This window comes from Pezoporus flaviventris, unplaced genomic scaffold (genome assembly GCF_033815535.1).
Source record: "Pezoporus flaviventris isolate CSIRO_AGI_PZ_B2104156 unplaced genomic scaffold, CSIRO_AGI_Pfla_v1 ptg000007l, whole genome shotgun sequence".
In the NCBI taxonomy this organism is placed as follows: Eukaryota; Metazoa; Chordata; class Aves; order Psittaciformes; family Psittacidae; genus Pezoporus; species Pezoporus flaviventris.
Genome location: NW_026892555.1, coordinates 91814469 through 91834892, shown reverse-complemented (window position 1 = coordinate 91834892; position 20424 = coordinate 91814469). Strand labels below are relative to the sequence as shown.

Sequence of the window (20424 nt, the reverse complement as noted above, 5' to 3'; positions counted from 1 at the left end):
TCTCACCATCTGAAAGAGATTCTCACCATCTGAAAGAGATACTAATTGCTGCTTTTGGTTGGTGAGAATAAACACTACAAGAGATCAAGTTCCCCAGTGAAGCCTTCTCAGCTTTGCTTTTAAAACCCAATGGAACAGCTTGAAAGGGCTGCTTTTATCTGCACAGCAATTGGCTTAGGATGCAAGCCTAGGGTGAAGTCCATTACCACTTGTCCACCAAAATTCTGCTGACAAACACTAGACCAATGTTTCTTACCTGTTTCTATCAGCCAGAGCTCAATGCCATAAGAAGATTTCATCCATAAATTAGGCTTAGGTGCTTTGCTTCAAATACTCTCCTTTTTTCATCACTTTTGCCAGCACTGCGGCTGCCGAAATGATCAGGAGCAGACAGCATCCCAAAACAGGACATTGCACACAACCTGGAGAGACACAACATGGAAACAGTGCATATGTTTGCTCATCAGTATTTCAACACTGATGCAGAAACAATACTGAGATGAGGTCTAACAGAGCATGCTCATGGTGTGTATCTATCTTGGAGATTGCTCATCTCCTGCAAGCCTAACGCCTTGTACTAATACAGAGCACACAGTTTAATGGTGATTTCTTCCTCCAAACCACAGATCACAGTGACAGGTGTGGGTACTGCGGTCAGTGCCAGCCCAGAGGTGCATAGTACCCACAACTGGTTTGACTTCAGCATCACTTCATGATGGCTGTAGGTATGTTTTAATTTCTAGGTGCTTAGACTTGTAGAGCCTGACAGTGACTGTAATGTGAATGCCTCCCTTGTGCCAACATTGCTGCTTTCCAGGTCTTCAGAGCAACTAGAGCTAAAAACCAGTAACACATGTTTCAGCAGGTTCATCAACGTAGGCTACTTCAACCCTAGGAACACGAGGCAAACAAAACTTGACAGAATCCAAAGCAAGGTGAAATCTGCCTACTGTCAGACCCCAGCCCACCTCACAGTGATACTGCTTCACATGCCGTTCACCAAGGCCTGGGGGAATGTGGTACACTTGTAGTGCAGAATAATATACCCACAGGTTTCACTGATGCCTGGTGGAGGGCTGGTACATAGCTCTGTGGCCCATTGCAGCAAAAAAGTGTGACAGGAAAAATTAATGTCCATGGCAAAGTGAGGTGTTACAGAGTGAAATACACTTCTAGGACGTTTTGACCAACCCAGGAAAGTAATATGTGTGTGCTACTGAACCATCCAGCAGGCAACAAGAGAAAAGCTATATACGACAGCCAAAAAAAGTTAGGTTATATCATTGCACATACTGCTGCCATTTCCCAGCTGAAAACTGTTCACGAGAACCTTTCAGGAGGATGCGGTACTCATACATCGCTGTATTTCATAAATATTTGAAAATGGACACCCATATTACTAAACACCAGTGATGAAAGGGATTGGCCAGCCCGTCAGCAACAGAAGAAAGGCTAGCAAGACAAAATAAAACAAATGGAGCTATGCTATATATGCAGGAGGGTGAGGAAGCTCCAAACAGCATCCATCTTCAGCAGGTCTCAGATCCAAGAAGGGTTTTGCCAGGACTGTAGATCAGGCTCACAGTATTTTCAAAAATGGCTGAGCTATGTAGATCCAAAAATGGCATTACAGAAATGTTGGAGGAAGTGCATTAAAAACAAACAAACAAACAAATCTGTTTTGAAAATTTGTCTGACACTTGTCTGCGTTTATAAAAATTCAGAAGTTGTTTGTGCAGTGTTTGTTAGCCACTTTAGTTACATGTGTCATGGATGGAATGGATTTCAACTAAGTATAAAGGAGTTACTGTGGTGTACCTTCAGCCAAAAATTCTAGAAAGAGATTATAAGTAACGAATTTCTACGAAGAGACAGTCTGAGAATACAGTTAACAGTATTTCTTTTGTCTTTCAACCAGTTATTTACCTGAACACTTTAGATCTCGAGAGACCTGGAGTGATGCAAAAACCCTACCGCTCTTGCAGCATCTGTTTACAAAAGCTGTACTTGCTGCAGAGCCATCACAACAGAACAAATTTGCCTTCAGTGCTAATGTGCTCACCAGAAGTGTCACTCGAGACAAAAGCCAGACCTGGAGTAACAGACAGCAATCACCATAAACATATCCAAGCCAAATACTTCGGTAAAATGAAAGCATCATCTCTAGGGCATTTCTAGGCAAGTCGAGGTATATGCAGAACTTTTCCCATTTTTTGGGGTACCTACATTACATTAATTCTGCATACAGCCCAAATGCTAGACTGGTTCTTTAAAACTCGTCCCTGTTTTCTTGCATATACCACCTTTCTACTACTACAAAAATATTAAACTGACTTCATGGCATTGGGAAATAGTATTTTGAACCCACTTATGACCTACAGCAAGTCAACAGGATTTTTGCCACCAACTTAAGGACGACAGGAACATGCTTTTACTGAGAAATAAAGAGAGGCTGTTTGCTATATTTGGGCACACGTACCTCTGTTACATTGCCATCATAACCTGCTGCAATTCTCTTGGGTCTATTTCTAACACAAACACATAAACCAGCTCTATCAAGTGCAAGTAATGACAATTTAAAATAATAAAATATTTTAATACTAGGCTTTGAGGACATCAGTGATTTCTAATCAATGCATGAACCCCCTTGCAAAGAGCTAGAGTCTCTGTGAAAACACATCATGTATACTTGAATTTTCAAAAAAAAAAGTTTTGGCCATGAAATGATGAGCTGTGAATATGTAATATACTTATCCCTGCATCTTCACAACAGTACAACTACCATTATTGGCAGTGCAAGATTCAGAGACTAAGTACTATCCATCACTTTGAAAATGTCATTCTAATACCAGCCTGACAGCTCCAAGGCAAAGCTTCCCTGGAGATAATCTGGCCCTTGTACATGTATTTTGAATATCCACTTCTGAAACTTTCTTTTCACCTCAAGGGCAAACTTGTGATTATTTATTATTACCTATAGAGAACCACAGGTATTCATGCCTTCTTTTTTTTTTTTTTTTTAAAGCATAATGCCTTTGTCCCCCAGAAACAATCATATTCAGAGCTATCACAGTCCACAGATAAGGTGGTGATCACCTGGAGGCCAAAGGAGAAGCGGCATTTCCAGAGTCCCTTCCCATAAAGTTCCTGATTGATGAGCACAGTTACTTACATGACTGTAAGGCACACTGCAGCAAAACATATTTTCCCCCTTGACCGGTGAAACATCTGGGGTTGCTCCCAGGTGTCCGTAGACACTAGGCCTATACCCATCAGAGCAATATCGTATGCATGGCAAAACTCCAACAAAGAGCACCAGGAGCAAGGTTAAATATCAGTCAGGGAGGTGCAACACCAAATAAAAGGTGAGATCCAGTGGGAGGCAAAAGATTACAGGAGCGCAGGATCCTGGGGTGCTCCTGTTACACACACATCCTGAGAGCTCTTCTGTGCTTTTGGTTTTAATTAACATTTGTTAACATATGGAGATATTTACCCAGAAGGAAGGTTGGTGGAGCGGTTAAGAAACAGCCTCTCTCTCCCTTTCCCCCATCCCCTTCCCACTGGGGCACTGGGTCCAGTTCTCCAGCTGGTATAAATCTGCGGTGCTCCACTGATTTACACCAGCTGAGCATCTGGCTTCAAGACATTTCCGATTGTATATAAAAAGAACGGCAACGTGGTGTGCTACTTATAAATCTCTCTCCTGAGCCAAGGCCGTGGTCCTCACCGGTGCCCCACTTGGCCAATGTGCCCCATCCCGTCTCCCATGGCATTAGGTGGACACAGACAGGCCCACTCCTGGCTTCTGTCATGTGGAGATAATGGGTACAGGATCATACTTCCCATTTCCTCTTACAAAATGGAGGTGGAAGAGAGGAGGGAAAATTCCTGCCTGCTCCTTCCCCTGGCTGCTTGGGGAGGATTAGTCAGCCAGTGTTTATAAATCGCTCTGAAGGGGTCAAGTACAGGAGCAATCGATGTCAGCTTCTCAGCATCATATTTAACAACTGTCCAAGGGTTGCTTTTAATTTCTTTTAATAACAGAGCAAATGACACCCACTGCCAAGTCTTCAGCTTGCAATGGCAAAGCCTGGCCCCATGCTGCTGTCCTGTTTTGTAGCAGGCATCATCTGGTCCTTGCACAGGTCCTGGGAAGAGTCAGTGCAGCTCTGGCCATCACTCCTCAGCTCCCAACAGAAAGCACCCACTTGCAGCTCAGTCCTGCCCTGCTGCCCCTCACCTCTTGCCCTATCCAGGCACCCTGCTTGCTCAGCTTTCCAGCCACTTATATTAATGTAAGGGGAAAGATACCAGCATTTCTCCGTGAGCAAGTGGCAGGAAGGTGGCCTGTCTCCTTTGCTTTCCGGCAGACCATGTTTCTGCCTTTCCACCAGTGTTTTTCTCAATCTTTCCCTTGGTTTACTGAAGAAAATGTTATTCCCTTTATAGCAGTAAACAAACTTTCTTCAAAATCATTTGGCACTCAAATTCTCAGGCTAGTAAGGCTTTCAAACTGACTTGAATTCCTTTTCCTGCCTTTTATGAAGAAAATCTTGAATTGATATATATATACTTCATTCATATTTAAAGCTGCATTAGTTTCAAAGATAGTTTTAGTGAGAATTACAACAAAATTTGGTATAGTAGAATTCTTTCTGCATCGTGGACATCATGTTTTGCTGATCCTTCTGCATTCCTGTCACAAACATGACAGCCACAACAACATACGATCACCCACATAGCAGTATATGCCACCTCTGAAGGGAGGCATAGAAGAAGAAGAGAAAACATCTCAGGTGAGAGCAACAGAAGAACAATTTGCTTGGCTGTGATGGAAATGTTCAGTCTAGCTGGTGCCATAGCCAGCTGTGGGGCAAGGAAATGTCCCTTGCTGCAGTGGGTGACAGATCTTGCTATGGGTAAAGCTAGGAAAGGACAAGAACCTGAACCAGCAGCCACCCCATCTTCTCCAAGGCCACCAGAACAACTTTGCACAGGTTTCCTGTGGCCAGAAAGTCAAGGTATTGCCTTCCCTCTGGATCCCACAACTCTGAGGCAGCTGTGCTCACCACATCATTGTATGATGCTCAGAGAGGTAACAAGATATTTGGCTTTAAAGAAGGCAAGGATGCAACCTCAGCCATGCACTTCCTGAGATCCCTGGGAGTTTTGCCACTGGCTTTAACAGCCGGGCAGTCGGGGTCACTGGGTGGTGCTTAAGCAGCCCCTCTGGAATCACAGCCTTAGACTGCAATTAATGCTGATTTATTCTGGGTGACTACAGTTCAACACAGACCAGTACTGGTCTGGCTGCCACAATTCATCCTTGAGATTTACCAGTAAAGGCAGCAATTCTTTTGATCTTCCTAATAAAGAAAATTGGAAAGCATACAATTAGCCTTTTTTTTTTTTTTTTCTCTCCACTGACATTTGGATATGATGCGAGTAGTCTGAGGGGGAGCTCTGCTTGGAGCTCACTGCTCCTTCAGTGCTGCTGCCTATGAAGTACTTAAGGATTTAAAGGCTCCCGACTCCACTCCCAAATATGTCAAACATGTAGGGGAAAAGAGCTTCAAATAAGAGTGAGGGCATGTCCTGGGGTAGAAAGGATGGAGTGATAGGGGAACTCTATGCGTCATATGACTGTAAAGGAGCTTGCTTTACATAGCTCAGGCAGTTAGGTCTAGCAGGGATCAAAGGTGTGACCCAAATCACTGGCTATGACCAAGGTGAGAAAAGAGCTCAAATCTGTCTTTCCACATCCTTTGACTAGGAGCTGCTTGTTCACTGTTCCTCAGGTGCAGCTCAGAGGGGGTAACAGCTCTGGACAAATAGAGAAGCAGGTAAGTGGTCAGCAGGATACAAAGAAGCAAAAAAGAACCTTTCTTTGGCTGCAAGAAGTGAGAGGTATCCAGGACACACACCCTCCCGTACAAAGGGCCCACAGAGGTGGTCATTTATTCATGCTCTCTGCATCCTCCTTGTCCTTGGAGACATTTTCTGTGTGCCGCTCATTGTTCATTCAATCTGCAGACAAGATGTGATTACATGGCAATAGTTGGTCTAATGACAGCTGTCCTAGGCTGAGAGGAGTGAACTCACAAGCCCTTTCTGAGGGTGGACAGATGGAAACAGAAGTCACCACCCCAAGCAGTAGGTTAGGCAGCAAGCCTTGAACAGAAGCTAAGCCACAGGAGCAGGGTGGGGGATCCTGCAGCAAAATCCCGACAAATTAGTCCTGTCCTCCCGCCCCTTGGTATGGTCGTGATTATTTAAAAGCAAGGGAATACCAACCATTACATCTGTACAAACACACCACAGGAAACCAAATTGTAGAGACACCAGCAATCAAGACCAGACTCTTGGTTTGTTTGTTCAGATATCAACATCCAGCAAAGACAGCCCCATCACGGCTGTAATTGGCACAGCAGTAAATGCTCCTGAGGCAATGTGGAAGGTGAATAGGGCAAGGTGGGCAGAGAGCAAACCTGGTCTCTCTGGGATCCCCTACTCTTACAAAAACAACTTACGAACTGCTGTGGAGCAAGGCATAACTAAATTAGTCTGGGGAAAAGAAGGGTCACATAAACATGTCCCAGTCAGCATCATTCTCTCTGGCATTTTGCTTGATGCTCATCCTGAAGTTCAAGCCAGGAAGCTGCCAAATTCAGCTACAAATTCTTCTCTCTCCTCCTGAAAACATCAAATAACCAGAATATTACTCGCAACCAGAAATGTGCCTGCTGTTCCTTGTGAGTCTTGCAAAGTGTAAGGCGTACTTACTTTTCCCACCAACAATGATAAAAGCTTGGTTGGTTTGTTTGTCTGTTTGCTTTAATGATTAAACATTTATCCTATAGGGGATTTCTTCTTTGGAGGTTAAAATAATGAGAGAGACCAGAATTTTTTTAACAATTCACTTAATGTGGCCCAAATGTTCATGCATTATCTCTGTTCTTGAATCTTGGGTGCCAGTTAAATATCATACTACTATAAAACAGCCAGTTATAATGCAAGCATTAGCATTTAGCACACATCTACTCAGAAGAAACAAGCCCATGCAAACTATGAATATCTCAACTTCAAAAAATCTAGGAGAGTCTCTTTTAAAAACCTCCAGGAGGAGACTTCCTTTAATGCTGTGAGTGCCTTCAAGTCATTCACAAATTAACAAGCACAGAGAGTATTAGTAAACTGAGTAGCTAAAGATGAGCATGTGGTCTTACTCTCATGGGGGTGGCAGGATGTAGAACTGTGCCTTTCTGCATTAGAAGACCATACCAAAGAAAACCAAAAAACATGAGGCTGCAGGGAATTCAGCAGCACACTTTTCTCCAGTGGTCTTCCTGTGTCCCAGACATCCAAAAAATAAGGGGAAAATTCTGTTTGTCTTTTACCATCCATATAGAGGAAAATCCATCTCTTGTGCATGCTGTATTTCTCTGTAGTGCATCAAGCATTAGCACGCACAGGCATGAAATACAGTGATAAGATTAATAATAACAATATGTATTTGTTGCTACAAATGCATTCTTTTGCATCAAGACCTCAAGTAAGTTAATCGCTTGAGTAAATATTTAAGAACATGCTGAAGCCAATAGGATTTAGGTGCTTTCCCTCTCTGGGCCCTCAATACATAAATATGGGCTTCTATTTGATCACCTCCCAAAATCAAGAGAACAGTAAGTGAATGCAGAACTCACCAGATTTCACCAGATCCTGCAGCACTAGAAGCAGGAACACTCCTTGAAACTAATAACAGTTTAAAACAGGTAAGAAAAAATACTTTTTTTACACAGCAGGTAAGGAATTTCTGGAGTCTGTCCCTGCCTTGTCTTCTTTCCTGCCCCTCGTTGGATAAAAACAATGCTGCTTGCCCCATAACCTCTCCCAAAACTCAGCTATCATCATTCCCCAAACTAGGGAATCTCACACAGCAGAGGGGTATCCGCGTTATCAGAGAGAAATAGAAAGGAGAAATTAGAGAAATGTGAAAACTACAAAAGATACCAAAAAATAGATATAATAATACTTCTCTCCTGTTTTGGAGGTGGGGGGAGGAACCTAAAAATAACAACAACAACAAACCCTAAAACCAGTTTGCTCTAGTTATGGTAATCCAGGCATAACATTTATATGAGAACATAAAATACAGCACACAGCTGTAAGTAAAACAATATGTGTGTTGCTGAATAATGGGAAAATAGCTTGCCAATAAGGATATACTTTGAGCAAATGAAAGATGACCTGGAATTGACTCTAGAGTAACAATTTGATTACTTATAAAAATAGGAGGTAGGGAAAAAGAAAAAGGGAGAGGAAGCAGTGGTTGGGAAGAGCTTATGCTATGTGGTATTTGATGTATTTACTTTGAAAGTTTTCTTTTGATGAATAATAAAAACAATGCCGTAACAGCCACCTTCATGCCAAAAAATAAGACTGGCTAGGGATTTTACAACTAATGTGCCTCTACTCACACAGATTCTCCATGTCAGAAGGCCACGTTTAAGCTCAGATGGTGAAACTGGAGCAAAAGAGGTTGAACAAAGAGCTCTGAAGGCAAAAGGAGAGAGCAGCATGTGGCACAGCTCCTTGAGAGAAAGCTTACTGGCTCTCTGGCCTGCAAATTGTTTCCATGCCGGTGTGCAGAGCAACACACTGGTGTGCCTTGGAAGAGACCCAACACGCTTACCAGCTAATGCATTTCTATTTTTTAATATCCAAGGTGAGCTCGGTGTTCATAAAAATACAAGATTACCAGGCTTGTTGGCTGATGCAATCCTCCACCACAGGTTAGACATTTATCCCCCGGGCTCTAGGTCCTCCAGGTATAAGGCAGAGCTGCCAGGTATGAGGCAGGGAGATGAGGGGGGAAAATACAACCCCATGCCAAGTTATTGCTGGGAAAGGTTGATCTGTATGCTTGCAAAATATTTTAGAGGAGGGTTGTGATGCAGGGCCCTGGAAAAAGCCACAGGTGAAACAGCAGCACATTCCCAAGCAATTAATGCCCAGACTACCTCTACACTTCTTGAGCCTTCATCCCTCACAGTCATCAGCATGAAGGATGTCTCTGCGACTCCCTGGATTCTCATCTTTCTGTTGATGCTGCATGCAGTCGTATTTTCTGGAACAGCACTGGTAAAAAGCAAGAAAAAGACGGAGAATCAACTCATTTCACACCAGTTTCAAACTTCTCTACAGTTAAAAAAAACCTTCTGTGGGCTTCTTTCAATCTGTATTTGCATTCTGATTTCACCCCTGTGAAATAAACACCACTCTCATCCCTGTCCCTCTTCTCCTTTCCTATATGTGTAATGAACCTTTTCTCTTTGCTGTTTCTCTTCACTTCTGGATTTTTGCCCACCTACTTCTCTCTTTCTGAGATGTTTCCTTATTTTTAAGTATCAGTCTAAAAGTCTTTCTCTCTAATCACTGCAGAATGCAATACTGAGGTCAATCGCAATGCATTTCTGCCTAGCTCAAAAGCTGAGGGGTTTCGTTGAAAAACACCACTTGGAAAAGACAACTCCTTTCGTAGCAATGAGGGAGGAAACTTCAGGCCTTGTCCTGATTTCCAGCTAATGTGAACTTACAAGAAAGCTCCCCATGATACACAAAGAAATATTTACTATATGAATTAAGCAACGTTTCCTGCTTTACAAAAACAAAGTTAATGTTTGAGATAAGATTTTTGTCCAGTGGGTTTCTGACATACGGTGCTTGTTATGGCATCCTGACAGGTTTCTTCTTCACTTTCTCAGCTGGACCTGTTCACAGGACATAGGAGGACCAAGATTTATGAACCTAAAGCAGCATTTTGTTGCTTTACATGACTAATTCAAAAGAGGTCAAGCACTGAGAAGCAAAGATGAAGGAGCAAGTATAGAGGCAACATGAAGAAGTGAACCCCATTAATTTTTCCCTTGGAAATAATACAGAGAGGATTGCTTTCCTTGGAGAGCATGAGTTTGTAACAGAAATGTTGCCATCATTACTGGGATGACCAAAATGCAGAGTGCAACTAATTCATCTTTTATACAGCTCTATGTCCACAGAGAGTAAAGTCTTTAGAAAGCAATAAGCCAGCAGAACAACACAGTTATTAATCTGGTGTATTTTTCTCTTTTCTCTGGATATACTTATTAGCCATGCATGTAACTCTAAACAAAACCCTTTCCTATGTCCTTTTCTTACGTTCCCCTCCTTTGTTCTTTTATTGGTTTAAGCTGTAACATACGGGGTCAAGAAAATCGTTCCCATTTTTATTACAAGTCTCTATAAATAATAAGTCATACATATGTTAGGAGTAAGAATGAGAAGTAATTATTTGCCAAGGTCTGTCTTTCCTAGCAAACAAAAAGCAGACATCATTTGTGTAGGGTTTTCTAGTAAAGTGGGTATCATCACATGCACTGAGCAGAGAAAGGCCTCATCGGGAAGGACAACAAATGAGAAGGAACCTGTTGGCACCTTGGCTTCAGTGAAGCCATATTTCAGAAGGCTTTTCACAAGTTATTACTGGGGTGGGGCGAGAGGGCCTCCAAGTCACATTAATTCTCAAAACACGGATGATCCCCTATCACTCTCCTTGATGATAGGCTTTTTTATTCTGTTTTATAGGAGGATATAGGATTTCTTTATAGTTTGTTCCAGAAGTCTACCTGCATTCCCCTTGTAAGAGGGTAGTTGACGAGAAAAATACCTTTTCATTGCAGACCTAAAAGAGTGATCCAACTCAGATTAAGACCTGCATTTTCTTCCCCTGTCCCTGCATACACCAGTACGTCTTATAGGGGAGTCTTGGGTACTAACAAGCATTCAGATGATGATTGCCCCAAGGGGAAGCATGCACAGGTCATTGTCTCTCTTCACTAGCATCTCCTTTGCTCTTTCCCCAGCAATGTAGAAAAGGAACCCTTCGGTTTTATGCACTACTTCAATCTTCAAGGCCTCACCAAGTACTTTTCCTTTCCTGAGACACCACCTATATAAACCAGATAGTTTAATGAGGTTTGCCATTTAGGCTGTGAGCCTTTCTCTTTATTCTGCCCATCAGCCACCCTGGGGAGATGGGAACCAATGGTAACTGCAAAATTGTGTCAAAGTATATCCTCGCCTTTCTCACAGCAAGTTTCTTCGCTCTCCTATCCACTGCCATGAATCACATTTCCTACATTTCCAAGGACTGCACAGGTAAGTGAGTTTCTATACAGAAACACCCAACGTGTTGCTTCAGTGTTGCTCCCTTGCCTTTTTATCTTTTATTTTTTCTTAAATTTTACACCATTTTACAACACATACATAGTTGCTACATTGTGATAAGCTTTTAACTAGTAAGGAAGAAGCTTTTACAGTTGCGTTTCTGAAAAGGCTCCAATTTATTTCTCATAAAGATCCTTGGGATAAAAAGCAGACTGAAGTTCAGAAGTAAGTTAAATGAAAAATTGAGGCTGCTCAGAGGGAGATGTTAAAGGCTGACTGGCACAAAAGGGTACTTTCTGGCAAACTTCTCGAAGCACTAAAAGAAAAGGGTCAAGAGTCATCTGCTTAAGTAATGATCTCCAAGGAAAAAATATTGGCTGGCCAATCCCATAACTACAATGGACTATTATATGTATGTTCTATAGGCTGAATGCATCAATTATACTCATCATGTGGCTTCTTGTACATGCTTAACTTGCTATTTCCTTTTATTCAATGTGATAGCACATAAATTAATGCAAAGGCATACATGAGAGTATTTTATACCTTCTCCCCTCTGTTTTGAATTTTGAGTATCAGTAGTTTCACTATGAATAATTTAGAGGGAAAAACTTTCAGAACCGAGGGGGGTGGTAGGTCATGTCTTTGTCTGCAAGAGAAGTACTGTCCACTAACCACATTTATGCAGAATGGGAAACAGCTTTGACAATCAATAGAGCATCATAATTTCTCTCCTAACAGGAAATGAGGACTCAGTGCACTACTGCAGTTTTAATTTAAATGCAATTTAAAAGAAAAAAACACCCAGCACCAGATGCTCATCAGAAGACCATTAAATGTTATTACTATATGCTATTTCCCTTAGGAACTCTCATGGTTAAAAATCAACAATAAGCAGCAGCCTATATCCTTTTGTAGTGAATCTCTTCAGCTGTAGTTCAGTTAAGAGGTCTGACAGGTCACAAGACTCATCACAAGTTTGATTTTCTCAACAGGCAAGCTGAGATGAGGATAATTGGCATGTTTTTACAGACCTTCTCACCGCAAAGCTCCTCATGCTCTCCTTCTTTTAGCCTGATGAAACGTGGCTCAAACACAGCTTCATGTCCTCTGCTTTTTTCACTGTACTTTCCTAGATATATGTCCTGTTTAACTTCTCACGAAGGATTGAGCATTGGCCCATTTACATGTTTGTGGCTTCCTGCAGGAAAGCAACAGCACACCACAGCTGATAGGGGGACTCAACCTTCAAGCAGGGCTCCTATGTGTTGTTCAAAACAGTAATCCCAGAAAAGCTTTATACTGACTTTAAAATTACTAGGGATTTTTTTAGCTCCACATACTCCAAAAAGGGCAATATGGTGTACCAACATCTCAACTCTGCATCTGAAGAGATCCTTAAATTCACAAATACAGATCTTCGAAGGCCTTTGAAAGGGGGGACTTAGGTGGCAATCACGCATTACCTGTTCACATTTCTTTTCTCCATTATGCAAATAAATAAGAAACATACTGACCCAGAAGTCAGTAGTAACTCTCCTCCCACATTCACAGGGAAATGGAAGGATAGTGTACTGCAGGAAACGGGAATACTTGAAACCTCTCTAGACTCAAAAGTAGCCAGGACTTTCAGCATCCCTCCTAACCATAAAAGCATAGATGGACAAAGACTCCATTCTTAGGAACTGGCAACAACCCGGTGCATCCAACTCACAAATGAGATGGAAAGAAGTGGGTTTTGATGTTAAAGAAACATCTGACACTGCTTTCTTCAAGGAGGCTGGTGTTCAGATAGTACCAGCTTCATTTTCACAGCAGACGTCTTTAAGCAGTCAGCTAAGTAACCCCAATGCTGCAATGAAAGTGCTGATAATCTCCCAGGAAATTAAGCCAAACAGCTACAGCACCTCATAACTAAGGAGTAATTGAACACTTTGATACGATAATTGATTATCGTGCATCGGTTAAAGCTGACAAGAGAGCATACACTCTCCAGATGACGTTCAAATTACAAAACCACAAACTTCAAAGCTTATTTGGATTCACACAACAAAATACATTTTGTTATTTACAGTGTAAAAAAAAAAAAAAAAAGTATCCTTCTAAATGAGGCAAGAATTTTAAACCAGTGAAAGGTGAAATGGCACAACTTGAAATAAGAAATTAATCAATGCTATCAAATGGCTTCAATCTGTCCTGAGGACTCTATAATGATTTCCAGATGATAACACAAGAGTGATTGGATGTCTCTGGCAGCAATTCTTATCAAGGCCTGATTATAACAACTACAATAGGAAGACGAAAAATTGGTTGGTAGAGGGTGGTTAAGAAGGTCTGAAGAAATATGCAAACAGTTGCTCAGTTTGGTTTAAATCTATCTGAAATGGTGGTTGCACGTAAAGGCAGAAACTGCTATTGGTCATTTCCAGCCATGCTGAGATGCTTTTCATAAATTCAGCCAAACACACTGAAGAATAATTTTACTTCATGGTTAAAGCAAACCAATGTGTAGCCACTTGCAGTTTCTGCAAACTAGGAAAACGTCAGTAAAGCATCTTAACTTCCTTCCTGGTTTTAAAAACCTTTTCAGGCTCTCCTTAATTGAATATTACTTCAACTGCCGTGATTCTACCTCTAGAGCTGTAAGGGAGCCATGTAGTTGTTACTATTTATTTGTATTATTACTCTGGACAGAAATCAGGACCATGCTTTCCTTGACATCATGCAAAACTTCACAAAGATAAGACCCTGCTCAAAGAGCTTTATATAAATTGCCATGACCAAAAGCAACAGGTACCTACAAGAGAGCAACAGCAGCATAAAAAGTTTACAGAGCTCAAAGGAAAGTAGTGGGCTCAGCACAAAGTTAGGTCTTCAGTCCTATCACTGCTGCAGAGCTGTATTTCTGGGCTGAAACTCGATATTGGAGAGTACAGCTCACATCATCCAAAATTTGGAGCCCACCCAGATTCTCTGAGGTTTCTTTAAGGTTAACCAAATTTCCTTAGGCAGGCCCTGCACTGCTCAGCTATTTCACCTTGTGTTGGAAGAAGCAGCCTCTGCAATATGGCTCTGACACAGTCAAATGAAATCAGGTGTCTAGAGCGAGGCTGGGATTCATTTATATTGGAAAATCAAAACAAAGCTCAAGATACGCAAAGTCATTCAAAGCAAGTGCAACTGAGAACTTGGAGTTACGCCAGTGCCAAAATCACACTTCTAATTTTTGACGAAGAGCTACTTTCAGAATGAGCACAGACAGGCCCAGTCACAAACCATGCAACACTTGTTGCTTTGCGAAAGTGCAAAATAACCACGTAAGAAGTGCTGTGGGCATAGGTGACTGGATCTGACTCACCAAGCTGTCCTACCGGAATGCAAGCCCTACTCTTTCCTCTAGGGAGAAAGTACAGATATTTTTCAATATGTTTACGCCAACTATGTGAGCTTCAATTTCTTCACACAGTATGCTGCTTCTAAGCTAGGGGATAGGTTAAAAGTTTGTTTTGGAGTAAGAGATAAGACAAGAAGCATTTTGGAGAGGGAAGGAAAATCCTATTCATCCCATTGATAACAAATGCTATCTTGTCTGATAGGAGCTTACTACTGGTCTGTTAGGAGCTCACTACTGCTGGTTACATCTTTGTTTCAGACGTTTGGTCTGTGGAGTGCCACTCCTCAGACAAGGACACAACAACCATTACAATGTCCAACGAGCCAGAGAAGTTTGGCTGTGAGAAGCAGCTTGTTCAAGATTAAAGAGAAGGCTGAAACTCCTGAACACAGAAGACAATAACATTTTTAATACTTCCTACCTTTGCCAAGTTTGACTACATGTGCAAGGAAAACATCAGAACCTTGTTTAAATTCACATTTCTGGCAGGATGGCTACATCCACACAAACTTTTATAAAATTACTTTGAATAGTTGTCGTTGCAGAGAAAGACACAGAGTCAGTGTCACCACTGTATCAGTATGGGGCAGTCCTGGTAGCTGAAATAGCATGAAATGAAGCAGCCATGGAATAACAGAAGCTAGCCACATCAGGTGGTATTCTCCACCAGGACCCAGTTACCCACTAGTGTGCAGTAATATGAGGGTGACAACTAGCCCTTCTCAGCTATAGAATGAACATCACTTGTGGTGAGAACCTACTTTTAGTTAAACCTTTCTCCCTTCATTCTTGTTCCAATCGTACTTCATGCAACCCAGACTGAAATATTAAGCCAGCAAAGATCTGCACATCAACAGAATACCTGTGAGGTAGTCAGTCCATTTATCAGTCAGCACCATTCCCCAGACTCAGGGAAAGCACTGGTCCCTTCTCTGATAAAAGAATATTATTGGCAGATTTTGAATCAAAAGCTTCAGGCTTATTGCAGCAATTAAATGCATGAGTCATGTATTCACTCATTTGGAAAGGTTCCTACTTTGTCTTACTGCTCACCAAGACTGTAAAAGGCACACTGCAATCTGTCCCAGGTGTCATGGGACAGGTTTGTAACCCAGGCTGGTTACAAGTACAGCTGAGTTCCACCCGTGGCATCACCCGGGCTCATACTCTCTCCTCCTCACCTAAAGTGACTGCCAGATTCCCATCAGAGGTGCTGCTCCCATGCATCCTCCTCTCTAGGAGTCCTTGCAGGACAGTGAAGGAGACTTCTTGCCTCTCCCACCCTTGCTTTTACAACCCCATCCTACTGTGGGAGGACCTATGGAGAAATAAATGCATGGCACATTCACCCTGCAGGGCCTGGAGAACGGGTTTTGTTGCTGAAAGGAGAGGGGGAACCGCCTCTCTCCTGTCCTATGTCTCCCTGTGCTGAAAACCCACTATGGTTATGAGGCTCTAAGTGTGTACTGCTATGCAGGCTGAAGAGAAATTAATGCAGCTGGATTTGGAAGGACAAAGAGAACTGGTGTTCTACTATGATCGATAGTCATTGATCTGATGCTAATTATTAGAAATATAATCTTTTAAAATACTGGAATTACATATAATCACTTGATTATTCATTCTAGGTGAGTACTGCTTCCTTGATGCATTTGACTCAAACTTCAAACAAATATTTCTCATTGAACAGTAAGTAAATTTGTAACACAATGAAAGGTAAGCAACTGAATAAAATTGCCACCTCCTTCTACCTTTGTTCAGCTTAGCACTGCACTTTGCATGAGGAGATGCTTTGCATGAGGAGATGCTTTGCATGAGCTTTGGGACTTGGATCCCTAATGTCATCTCATCTAATGTAAACATCTAAAAACCTCTAATCTTTTCTTTAATAAAGCTTCTTACAGATTGTATCTTGTGAAAGTGAGTCAGCTTCCTGTGTGAAACAAAATTTTAACAGGTCACAGTGCCCATGTTCTGTTCTCTGAAAGTTTCTGATGTTGGTTTCTGTACAAATGGATCCTTAGAATGCCTCTGGCCTCTGGTGTCCTTTTGTACAGCTCTATTGCCTCTTTCTTACCCATTTCCTTTGTAACCAGCCCCTACCTTCAGAGTTCTTCACTAAAAGACAGTGCATGGAAATGATCCACTTCAGGGCAGTGTGGACATTGGTATTCACAACCCTCTCACGAGGCAAATTATTATAGTTGCATGTAGTGGCTGTCTCAGACAAAACAGCTGGACCTAAATGATCATGATGTTCCTGTTGTCACAAAACCATTTTTCTTCCCCCTCTCTTAGTTGCGTCCCTCTTTCCACTCAAAACCTCCAAACTTCAAAATGCAAGAATGGGATACAAAAAGGCATGAAACCAGCAATAAGGAGTCCCCAATAACTGGACTTGCCCATATTTTCCATACCCAACACAGCTAAAAGAGGCTCTGCAAGCTCTGCACTGTCTGCTCTACCTAACAAGAATCTGTGGAAGGTTTTGAGCCCTTGCAGAAGAGAAGCTCATATGATACTTTACTTATCATACTCATATGATTCTTTACTGTGAGGGTGGTGAGGTGCTGGAAGAGGCTGCCCACAAAAGTTGTGACTGCTCCATCCCTGGCAGTGTTCAAGGCCAGGTTGGACAGGGCCTTGGGTAACATGATCTAGTGGGAGGTGTCCCTGCCCATGGCAGTGGGGTTTGAACTATATGACCTTCAGGTCCTTGCCAACCCTAACCGTTCTATGATTCTATGATGGGCATCAGCTGATTAGGTAGAGAGGTAGCAATGGTCAAAGCACCATAGCTGTAACAACCAGCTGAAGTAGACAAGGAGAATAGTGAAAATATCCTTGAAAGTGGTATGTTTTAAGCAGACCAAACTTCTCACAGGGCATAGTGACATACAGTTGGAAAGGGCAGCTCTGCAAAGTTGTAAATTCCAGAAATAAGTGAAAGACAAAAACTCAAACAATACCCGAAACCCTTTTCTTTAAGTTTGAACTGAACCAGCAACCTAAGAATTACTTTCTAGAGACAGCCACTTTACCAGCTAAGCTATCAAACGAAGGTGAAGAAGGAGTGCCAAGAATGAGTCAAGACTGTATCAACAATAGCCTTAGGCTCTAATGGGCTTCCATATGTATAGCTTTTCACAACAGCAAAACAGTATCCAAAAAAAAGGCACAAAGCTAACTCTCCTGCAAAATCGGATTTTGGTTACAGAACTGCCAGTTTTCTGCCAAATAGTTCGCAGTTCTTGTAAGACTGTTGGTAGTGGTAGCATTAATGTTGGAGTTACTGTCATGACCCGTATGAAATCTGTTTACGGCTTGACAAAAAAAATTGCCCACTCTTTGATGACCTTGCCACATTTCCTAAGCTGAGTTAGGAGAAGAGGGAGAACTCCCCTCCACACAGTTCCCCACAACAGTTCTCCAGCCAAATCCAATAACAAAATAGCAAACAAATCAGTTAACACTGCCCGACAGCTTCCATAGCAAATGCAGAGTAACAGAGGAAAAGGACAGAAAAGAATAACCACTGAGGTTTTAATTCAAATCCCACCAAGTCCCATGGTACATGTAAAACCCCTTGTACACAGATGAAGTTGCAGTGTCTGGCATTTCAACCGGTGGCCTCCCAAACCCCTGGGCCTGGGAGGCTGAACCCTTTGTGAATCATCTGAGCGAGTGCCGCAGCTCACAGCTGCGGCAATTGAAAGCAAGCTATACTCTTTTTGAATTACAGTGATTCATGAGCATCTCCAGACAGCAGGGTGGGGCAGAAAGCTGTGAGCAGACACCCTGTTTGCCGAAACCATGCCATCCTACTTGCAATAGGAGTGTGTGTAGCAGTGTTACCTCAGTGCCCTACAGCATATCCATCCTTAACCCATGCTTACCTCCACCTACTCCTTGTGACTCAACCCCAAACACCAGGCTGTTTCAGCAAGCATGTAGCCAGCAGATTGAGGGAAGTGATTATTCCTCCATCTTCAGCACTCAGGAGCTTGCATTGGGAATGCTGTGTCCTGCCTTGGTTCCCTTGTACAAAACTGATGAGGACATACTGGAGGGAGTCCATTGGAGGCCCTCCAAGATGGCCAGGGGGCTGGAGCACACAATACAGCAGGAGAAGCTGTGGGAGCTGTGCTTGTTCAGACTTAAAGAGATGAATAAAGGGGGATCATAGTGCAGTGTGCAAGTACTAAATGGGAGAGCATGGAGAAGGCAGGGACAGGCTCTGCTTGGAGGAGCACAGTGAAAGCATGGGAGGCACCAGGCAGAAGCTGCCACCAGAGAAATTTTGATGAGATATGAGGAGAGAAAAATACAAGGAAAAATAAAAAGCTCATCATTGCTAAGGTACCTGGATGGTGGAATCTCCACCCGTGGAGATCCTCAGAGCTTGAGGGACACAGCCCTGTGCAACCTGACCTAACTTTGAAGTCTACCCTGTCTGGAGCAAGAGATTGGACCAGATGATCTCCAAAGGTTTTTTAGCAAACATAAAGTGACCCGACCCCCCCCCCCCCCCCATGTCGGAAAGGTGACTTCACAGAGCAGATGATCTGACAGTAAAACTATCACCAAGTACTTCTCTGTTTGGAAAATACATCTCTTCATCTCACAAACCCCTGCACACACATTTTATTTATGCTCATACTAACAGACATCTTAAGTCTCTTCTACTGCTAAAGGCAGCACAGATCTTGATAGAAACCCAGTAAGATGTCTCCTTGGTTTTGTTCATTGGACTATAGGAAGGTCAGGAAATACCTGACTTACCTGTAAGGTACTGCTGCAGCTTCTCAGAGGCCTAACCCTGAGACCTCTGATGTGTCATCACCTTCATGCACCCAACAACAATTATCAATTTAGCTGATGCTGTAAAGAAAAACATGGGATTATGGAGAGAAACAGAAGTGCTGTGTGCCTGTCAGGGCAATATCTGCACTCCCTGCGGTCAGATGGTCATGGTGGGCCTGAGATACCCATATGCAAGAAAGCGAGGTTAGTCTTGTGTTAGAGAAAGTATTACATAACAGATAACAGGGACCCAAGCTCCTAAATCGGAGCATAGAGTGTAGCCCCAGAGCTCTCATCTTTTCCAGTGTGCAGACTCCACAGCATTTTTAAGGGGCACTTCAGGCTCCTTAACTTCAGGTTAAGCCTACTGTCATGAGCCTTGAGTCACCTTTCACAGACAGACCCCTTACAAATAATTTACTTGTCCCACCCATGCATTCAAAGACCTCAAAACTGAAAATGGCTGCTCTATCCAGTTTAACTCAGCACTGTCATCCAATCCAGCAGTGAGGTACCAAATACAGACTTTAGGGGAAATATCCACCATCTCCTTGCTGTCAAAAGTTGTTACCGGTGAGGATAACCCTAAACAACTTGTGCTTTCCTGTAACAAGTCAGTAGCTGTTAAGTCAAGATAAAAATTCAAATGGAATCAGATAAAGAGTGGATGCTGTTACTATCTATGCATGAACAAATGGGATGCAGAACCCACAGTGTTGCCTTGACAATAAAAAGCATTGGAGTTCTCTTTTTGTGGAACTTGCTAGCAGTGATGTATGGGTGATTCATGAGAGATATTCTCCTAAACTACAAATGTACCCCCCAGGGCAGCTTTTCAAAGTAGATGTTCCTAGGAAAAAATATTTTTTTTTTCTTGATTTTTGAACTTGGTACACTTTGAATTCTTAACAGAATTAATTTTTGGCATGGACTTCATGAAATGTCTCTGATTATTTTGATTCTTTCAACTGATTAAATGAAGATACCAAGCTTTGAGAGCCACGTGACTGGAGCCCTGA

At 42.4% G+C, this 20424-nt stretch overlaps 1 long non-coding RNA gene across 6 annotated transcripts in view; it reads right to left on the bottom strand.

The window, feature by feature from the left end:
• The window catches only part of LOC133267304 (uncharacterized), a 73930-nt gene that overhangs the window by 5494 nt on the left and 48012 nt on the right, over positions 1-20424 (bottom strand). For 2 of the 6 annotated variants that reach the window (XR_009742720.1, XR_009742717.1), the window contains 2 exons: positions 19385-19483; positions 8700-9141 (listed from right to left, as the gene is read on the bottom strand). This is a non-coding gene — a long non-coding RNA (uncharacterized LOC133267304). Of the gene's footprint in view, positions 1-8699; positions 9142-19384; positions 19484-20424 lie in introns of those variants that run through there. The other 4 variants (XR_009742729.1, XR_009742726.1, XR_009742722.1 and 1 more) reach the window with 3 other exon arrangements.